Source organism: Bactrocera dorsalis, chromosome 4 (genome assembly GCF_023373825.1).
Source record: "Bactrocera dorsalis isolate Fly_Bdor chromosome 4, ASM2337382v1, whole genome shotgun sequence".
NCBI classification, from domain to species: domain Eukaryota; kingdom Metazoa; phylum Arthropoda; class Insecta; order Diptera; family Tephritidae; genus Bactrocera; species Bactrocera dorsalis.
The window spans coordinates 71,010,157-71,019,101 of record NC_064306.1 but is presented as its reverse complement, the minus strand read 5'-3'; the positions used below and the strand labels follow the sequence as shown (position 1 = coordinate 71,019,101).

The 8,945-nt window shown below is 35.1% G+C and overlaps 1 protein-coding gene across 1 annotated transcript in view; it reads left to right on the top strand.

Moving 5' to 3' along the window:
* Positions 1-958: 958 nt before the first annotated feature.
* Positions 959-8,945, top strand: part of LOC105223024 (putative uncharacterized protein DDB_G0282129) — a 49,909-nt gene continuing 41,922 nt past the window's right edge. Inside the window, exon 1 of the mRNA XM_011200614.4 lies at positions 959-2,014. The gene's annotated coding sequence lies outside the window, so the exon portion shown is untranslated. The remainder of the gene's footprint in view (positions 2,015-8,945) is intronic.

Below are 8,945 nucleotides of genomic sequence, written 5' to 3'. Positions count from 1 at the left end.
CACCAGAAAGGGGTTCGACGATATGCTGTCAGCAGCGACACTCATCTGGCGTCTACTATTGTGACAAGAAAAGCTGGCGAAGATCCCTTTACAACCACTTTCACGATGACCTCTGCAAGGTTGGTAAATCCCCAAACGCGACTGAGAAACTCTCTCGGAGCAGAGATATGCGTCCGTCACTTGTGTCAAAGTGTTCAAGTCAGTCAGCTCAGCACCCCAAACTTTAAACGCATTTTTCTGTAAACTCGATTTTTTAAATCGATCGAGTATGATATTCGTAGATTATCATGGAACTTTTCGTTACTCACAGAATAAATTGTCAGAATATAGCTGAATTTCAGCGATTGACTGTCACCTAATGACCAAAACCAATAATAATTTCCATCCTTTCTGTTTAAATGAAAATTATCGCAAGCACTGAAGTCTCTAATGAAACACCACTGGTTTATCACTTTTCAAAAAAAAAAAAATTAAAATCGAAACATTTATTTGTAATAAAATATTGAATATGTACATGAGCGTAATAAACTAAGAAAAGTTTCTAAAATTAATAGAAAAAAAGGAATATGAACCGGACTTCAACTCAGCCAACAAGGGCCGGGAGCTTAACGCACCGTGCTGAAGAAGCCAAAGGTAATTTCTATTGCCGGCTCAAGAACAAGAAGAGAAAGGTTTATTGAGAAATAGTAGCGGAAAATGAAGAACGAAGAGAAGAAGTAGTGGTCAAGCGAGGCATACTATTTTTTCCTCAACGGAGAGCATGGTAATAACATTTACAAGATTTCGGCGCTACCAACCACGCCAAAGACGCGATGGTATGTTGTTTGGCGACAAACAGCGAAGTCTGTCGTGCCGCCAAATGTAAACCGAACTCAGCTGCAACAGCGCGCTCGGCGCCCATACTGAAATTGGCGCTGATGGCCAAGCGCGAGTTGAGCTCTTTCGACTTTCTGACTCAGCATTCAGTTGACGGTTACATTTCAACGCATTCGCAGGTGGAAATTCAGTTGACGGAAAACACTACAGCACTTGTAGTGGCACATGAGAAACACAAAAACAACAATCATAATAGTAGCCAAGTAGCGAGCCGACTTTGATGGGTCTATGCAGTGGCAGCAAGCCTTCAAGTACAAAACATTAAACTCCAAACAAAGCCGCCGTGGTGGATTTTAACGTTAACGATGCGTATCGGAAGCGCATGTGTACACAAGTTTCAACAAATATTTGGACTATATTGCGGAAATAATTAAAATAACAAAAGTGGTAGAAGAAATAATCAGCAAAAAAAATTACTAACATTTTTTCATTGCGAAATTGGGTTACGTGCAAAAAAGAGCATAAACAACAGTGTTTAATTTGTGGTAAACACATGCAAACATATGTATATACTTATGTATGTCGCGTAATTAATTAGAAGCGAAACATCATCGAATTGCAAAGAATGTTTGTGTGCTTAAAAAAATCTGTTGGTGCAGTTTGTGCAACCGAGTGTGTGATGGCGAGTTCAAGAGTAACGAATTGCAGCAAACGTAGCAAAACTAATTGCAACGTCGAAAACCCAAAAGCGATTTGCAAATGCTAACTTGCTGCTCTGCCACAGCCAATAAAAGCTGCAACAAAGGGGTCAGCGGCGCGGCGCGCCTCATCGAAGAGTGCAATAAAAGACTGACTGACTGCACATCGAAAACTTGAAAGTGGACTGCAGCAAATGCTTGGAATTCGAGCAACGATAACCAAAGTGTTGCAAGTCAAATTAGTGCTAAAAAAAATACTGCTAAAACCGTTAATTTAGTAATTTAAGTGGTGTTCAGTTTCACTGTCAAAAATTTTATGTCTTTAGAACAAAAGCAAAAACCTTGTTGGCTGAATTAATAGCGAAATACCCAATTAGACTCACATTTAACGGTAATAAAAATAACAAAAACAACAATAAGCTGTGCAATATTATTCCATTTGGCGTCAACGCGAATTTGTGCAAATTCCAAACAAACATGTGACAGCTTTGACAAATGTGGTAAGTTTGACTCTCGACTCAAATTACGCTGCACTTGCATCAGTGTGGGGTTTTGCTGAAAACAATGTACATATTACAATTTATTAGATATGTATATATCGGCGAAGCGCGCCATATTAAATTTTTAAAACTTAAATGGTAGTTGGGTTAAAATATATCAGTGTCACTTTTGCAAATGTTTTCAGAACTAACATATGTATGTACATATCTACGATTATTTCAACTCTATAGCAAATATTTCGAAACTGTGAGGATCGTTTTCTCAATATCTGGCTAGCAACCATCTTTCAGTTAACTTCTGTCGAGCTTAATCAAGACTCTTTCTTTCGGTAAAGAACCTTTTTTAACAGAACTTAACTGACAGGTTTCTGCTAACCAGACATTTAGAAACGCCCCTAAATTTTGAAAACTACTTGTTTTGTAAACTCATAATACATTTTTGGCTTTTAAAGATAGTTAGCATAGCTAGTTAGCACTTTAACTTACAAAATTTTCAAGTCAGATAGTGATAATAGTAAATAGGTAATAATTTTTCCGCGCAGAAAATCAGTATTCCATTTGAAATTTAGAATAATATTTCCAAGGGCGGCTTAAAAAACGCGTTTCCAAATTAATGCAGAGTATTTTAAACCTGGCTAAAGCGACTGCAAGGTTCATCAAAAATATCCTAATCCACAAGCGGCAATGAAATAATATCAGATCAACAACGTCGAACCGTTTACAGGGTTTCGGAAATTTATGTAAAAAGTATTAATTAAAAAGTATAATATGTCTATATCAATAGTAGCGCCACCTTTTGGACTGACAACGGTAACATTTTTGAAGAAAAAAATTAAATTATGTTGAGTTCTCCTACGAAGGCCCAAAAAACAGGTCCACTGCCATATTAATACTCTCGTCAGACTAGAAGTTATTATCCATCCATAATTTTTTTGATCCGGTCATGAGTCAAGGATAGGTTTTTGTGTGGAATACTATTTGCATGCAGAATATGCAGAAAAAACCGTTTAATGATAAATATCGAAATATGGAAAAATCGATTTTTTCTATTTCACACTAGGTGTACCCTTAACAGGTTACTTGGGTTTATTCTAGAACACTTCTGCAATATTATCCTAAATGTTGTTAAAGTTAGTCCGAGTAATAGTTTCGGAGATACAGCCTTGAGCACTTGTGCTCTAGAGGCTTGATGGGCTAAGTGCGCTGTCTTTAAACGCGTTTCTCTCAAAGCTGTGGTTTGAAGTCGGTTAGCAAGATTTCTCGAGAACTGCTAAGCCGATCTTCATGACATTTTACCCAAGTCTTTGAGATATGTACAATCCTTAAAGACTTGGACGAAGGATTTTTTTGATAACAATTGTTTGAAAAAAATTTGTCTCGAATTTTTCACTAAAATATTAATTTTTTTGTAAAAATGTCTGCCAAAAATCCAATTTTCATTTTTTTCCTGGGTCCAAACTCTAAGTTAAGGTATTAACTAAAACAATGGCCCAGTTTGAAATATTTTTTTCCAAAATTTTCAGAATTGCTTTGTTTGAAACAATAAAAATTGTAATAAAATATTTAATTTTTTTAATGACAAAAAATTGTTTATAAAAGCGGTTTTTTACCCGAGGAAACCCATGTAACCCCTTAATGTCAAATAGAGTTTCTCAGAAATCAATAAAAACATACCGACATAAATTTTCAGAAAAATTCTTAAGTTTAATTACATTTGTGACTTTAAAAACAATTTTTCGTAAATCAACAATAATAAACAATCTTTCGTAAATTGATTAGGAAAAATAAATAGAAGATCGTAAGTTTATGCGCTATAATTTCCACACTTTTTCGCAAATAATCTCACTTTTAACGGCGATATGTCAACATCTACATATATGTATATAAACATATTTACTTTTTGTATATAAATATGCATGTGAACTCAAAAGTGCAAAAAGCAGTCATCATCTCATAAATTCATATGCAACAGCATAAATAGTACATACATATACACACATATTTACAAACGTGTGCGTGTGAAATAATACAAAATCGAGGTCGTCCGCATTTGGAGGCATTTGCGGCCAGACCGAGGTCGTGTGCCAACAAATTGGTGTTTTTGTTGCTGTTGTTTCTCACATACTGACATCCAGCCCCAAAATGCTCATTACAAGCAGCTTTATTTGATTTAGTTGTGCCGCATAATGCTCGCCGATGTACATTGCCACACTAATGCCCACAAAAGGTGATAACGTTTAGAGTAAAATAACTGGCGGGCACCACAACATAAGACTTAACTAACTTTGTCTGTGATTAATTACCCCAACAACAGCAAATTATTTTATTGGAAAATAATAATCTCACAGTCATGGTTTAATTGCGATTGCATTTCCGTCTTTCCAATTTTTCTTATAAAGTTATAGCGCATAACCCATATTTATTGAAATTTATCAATATTTGTGTCGATGAAGCATAATCGTTGTGAGTACATTGAGGTCACCAAGCAGAGTTGAAGAGTGGACCAGATACCAGAACATTAGCGTGGAGGTTTTTAGTAGAATTACTTAGTTTCATTTCAAAATCGATTTGCAAGTGATTTATTAGGTTGTTCATCAAGTAATTGCGTTTTTAGTGCAATTTTAAACACGATTTTTTATTGTGTAAAACATTTTATATATCAAAACATTTTTATATTTATATATTTTCCGCTTTAAACGAATATCTTTTACCATCTCTCGAGCAAGAGATTGATACCACACTCATACAATTTTGGTTCTTAGCAAGCAAAAAACTGTTTCAAGTGGCTTTTGACGTATTGATTTGAGGTTAACGTTCTCCAATCCCACAAATTTTGCAAAGACGCGAACAAGTAATAGTCCGAAGGTTCCAAGTCTAAAGAATATTTTGGAGTTCAAGCTGCAAAAGCCAACATCAAACTTGTATGAGGTCTCGCAGTATCCTTGTGGTACAGTACACATTTTCTATTGATCAATTCTGGTCTCTTCTCTTTGAATGCATCGCTCAATTTATTCAGCTGATCACAATATATTTCAGGATTAATCGTAGTATGGTCTGGAAAAAGCTCAAAATAAACAATCTCTTTGAATTCGAACCCAATCTAACTGCACAATTCTCCTGAATAAAGATAAGTATATTTAGACATTGAAAGAATAACTTTGTACCGATTACAATGAATTTCAAGATACTCCACACCATTTTTATTATTCGAAAACGAAGTTTGTTCGATTTTTAAATATGGATATTGAGCTCAAAATCTAAATTAATCGATAATTAATATTTTTTTTACAAAATCGTAATTTTGGATTTGATTTCCTTCCATTATTTTGTGAATATTATTATATAAAATACAGAAATTATTATTTACTATTCTAAAAAATTTCAAAACTAAAAGATTTTTGTAAGTTTGCTCACTTTCCCACTAAACTGACTTTCTACCAGTGTTTCATTTAAACGAGGTCAAAACACGAATTATGGCTTTTTCCAATTGCAGTTACATAAACTCATATATATTTATGACCGTAGATGAAAAGTGAATTTAATAACTTTTAACTTTATTTTCACAACACACTCGACTCAAGTTGAGAAAATCGCTAATCGTTTTAGCGTGCAATAAAATGTACAACAAATTAGATAATTGCTTACAGTGAGTGAATGTATGTATGTATGTGTGTATAGCTCAAATGTTAAACTATTGTAAAATAAGGGCAACAAACCGATCTTGTGCAACTGCCAAATAAAAATTACAACAACTTTAATATTTTATATTTTTATTGACGCTAAGGGTGATCATTGAGCAGAAATTAGGGAAGTCAAACAAATATCATAAAATGGAAAATTAAATGCAAATCAACTGCATAAAATATTGTGCCAAAAATATAGATTTTTTTTTCAAAATAAAATAAGTTCTATGATGGAATCTGACTGCTTTTCTTATTCTTAGTACAAAAATATAATTTTGAAGCAATTTTGTTTACGGGGTTACATGAGTTTACGGGGTTCAAAAAATCGAATCTCATTAAATTCTACAACACCTTTAGAATATTGCCCTCAATTTTCAAGTTGATCCGAGTAATGGTTTCGGAGATAAAGCCTTGAGAACTTGAGCACTCGAGGCTAGCTAGGCTAAGTGCGTCGTCTTTAAACGCGTTTTTATCGAAACTGTGTTTTTGAAGTCGGTTGGCAGGATTTTCCGAGAACTACTCAACCGTTCTTCATGAAATTTTACATAGGTCTTTGAGATACAATTCTTAAAATTTGTACGAAGAACTTTTTTTCAACTACAACTATTTCAAAAAAAATGCCCCGAAATTTTCAATGAAATTTTATTCTTTTTTTGGAAAAAATGTCCGCCAAAAATCCGATTTCCAGTATTTTATCCTTCGTTCAAGGCTTTAAGTAAAACACGTATTTTTCCACTCTAGATGGTCCTGTAAGGACTTATGCTGCCAACGCGGGAGCATTTTCTCTCATAGGGGTCATCGGAAATGTCGTCGCAATGCCGATCTTAAAGTATTTTTTTCCAAAAATTTCAGAATTTTCTTGTTACAAATAAAATCGAATAAAATATTTACTTTTTTATATGAGAAAAAATGTTTGAAAAAAGTCTGTTTTTTACCCAAGGAAACCCTTGTAACTCCTCAAGTAGTGATAGAAAGAACACAAAGTAAAAGTGTAAAAGAAGCGTAAAAATTGTAAACTATTCTGCCCAAATGAAGAATGCGAGAATCACCAACCCCCATTCTTTATTAAAATAACGGAAAATTTGTAGAATTTAAAAATCTCTCCTGCAGTGGTTCTTAATAAGATTTCTAATTAATGGCTTCTGCTCAGCATAAGTCTTTAACTACACACGATTCTATAGAAAAGCATATTTTTTCAAATTCCAGTTCCTCGCTGCCATTAGAAGCAATTACATAAAAGAAAATATGCTAATAAAGAACAGTAAAAAATGCATAATTAAAATGGGAAATCATTAAATAAAAGTAAGCAGAAAATATTTATGGAAAAGTACATGAAGACCCGCAGCGCAAAGCTAACATAAAGCCAGCTAACCACCAGTTGCGAAGAGCAGGGTTTCACCACCAACAAGTCAACACACACACATGCAACCGAACGAAGATTTGCTGCAGCACAGTGTTTGTGTAGCTTGTTGGCGTTTTTGTTGTCTTTTGCTGCACTTTTCAAATGCGTTTTATCACTTTTTGTCCGTTCCATAAATGCGTCTATAAATGAGGCAAGCAAAACGAATCGCGCAAGTGCTTACATTTGCATGCCAGTGCGCCAGCAGATGTGTGATTTTCCGCCTTATGTGTTTAGTGTGTATGTATGTTTGCATTTATAGCTATAGCTGGAGTTTTAAGCAAAGCGAGGCAACGCGTGGACGTCAAATTAAGCTGCGTGAAAAGTCAAAACGAAATCTTACGCAGCGCGGTTGTCAAAAGTGCAATTGTTAATGAGGACACCGTGCATTTGTATGTGGAATTGTGTGTGCGTTGTTGTTAACGCACACTCGGTTGCAAAAGTCTACGCACACTCGGTGAGCCGCTTGCGTTGCAATACTGCGCACACTGCCGCCTCATCTTAGTTACATTTTAATTACCCCGCTTATTTAATGACAGACCGAGTGACTCCAAACTGCCGGTTGCAATGGCTGCCGAGCGGCGCATAAAGATTACTAAACGGCGATAGCTCATAGGCGTCAGCCACGAAATGCCTTAGTCATTGATGACCTGCTGCCTGACTGCTAGCGCAAAAACGCACACACACACACACATGTACACCTATGTAGGTATGTAAGTGTAATAGCCGATATTGTCTTCCTATTTTGCAACGTTTTATCTCTTTGTGTTTGAGGTAAATGTGCAACTAATGTGGCACATCGTCCGAACAATTTGTCAGTAAAAAACCAATCAAGCCAAGCTGGACCAAAACTGACAATGCGAAAATTTTCACATTAGCTTAATTAAAATCGAATGACGGAAATGTTTATGAACATATTTCGGAGAAAAACAAATTTACAAAAATCTTAATTACTTTAAGCCGGTGTGGGTATTAATCCCATTCACCAATTTTAACAATGAATCATGAAATGCCAAAAAGAAATATTATTCTGGTTGATATTGATTTAGTAGTTTCTTGTTGTTTTGAATCTATTAAATAACAGTAACATGCTCATTTTTCAAACCAAAGATACGCCTCACCCCTTGAAAGCTCTGTACCAAAGTTAAGTTTTGGCTTAACTTGTGCATTAGTTTTATCATATCTTCATATTTTTCTATTAACGGTAATTTGTGGATTGTGATTTTTGCAATACCAGTCTCCTTAAGGGGCCAAGAAACACGTAGTTTGTGTGAAGAGATAGATGCATAAATAGATAACCTGAATTAAACTCGGGTTACCATGCTGATCACTCTGATATATTGGGTAGTCGAAAAAGTCCTTTCGTATTTCTAATCAAACTTCAACTTATTTTTTTATGTTTATAATAAACTTTAAAGAACCAAATATGTACCATTTCAGTTGACCAGTTTTTGCAATTTTTCCGCTAGAGACATTATTCAATCAGTGTAAAACTTGTCTGATTTCTCGGCGAAAAACTGCGACAAGTAATTTTCATAGGCTTGTCTTGAAGCCAACTTTACTCCATTAAGGGAGTTCTGAAATGACCGAAACAAATGGTAGTTCGATGGCGTAAGGTCAAGGCTATATGGTGGATGCATCAAAACTTCCCAGCCAAGCTCTCGCAGTTTTTTTCAAGTCATCAAAGATGTGTGTGGTCTAGCGTTGTCCTGATGGAAGACGATGCCCTTTTTGTTGACCAGTTCTGTCCATTTTTTTTATTAATTGTTTCAATCTCATCAGTTGTTGACAGTAAAATGTAGGATTAATCGTTCGACCTGGCTGGAGCAGCTCATATTGGATGATGCCT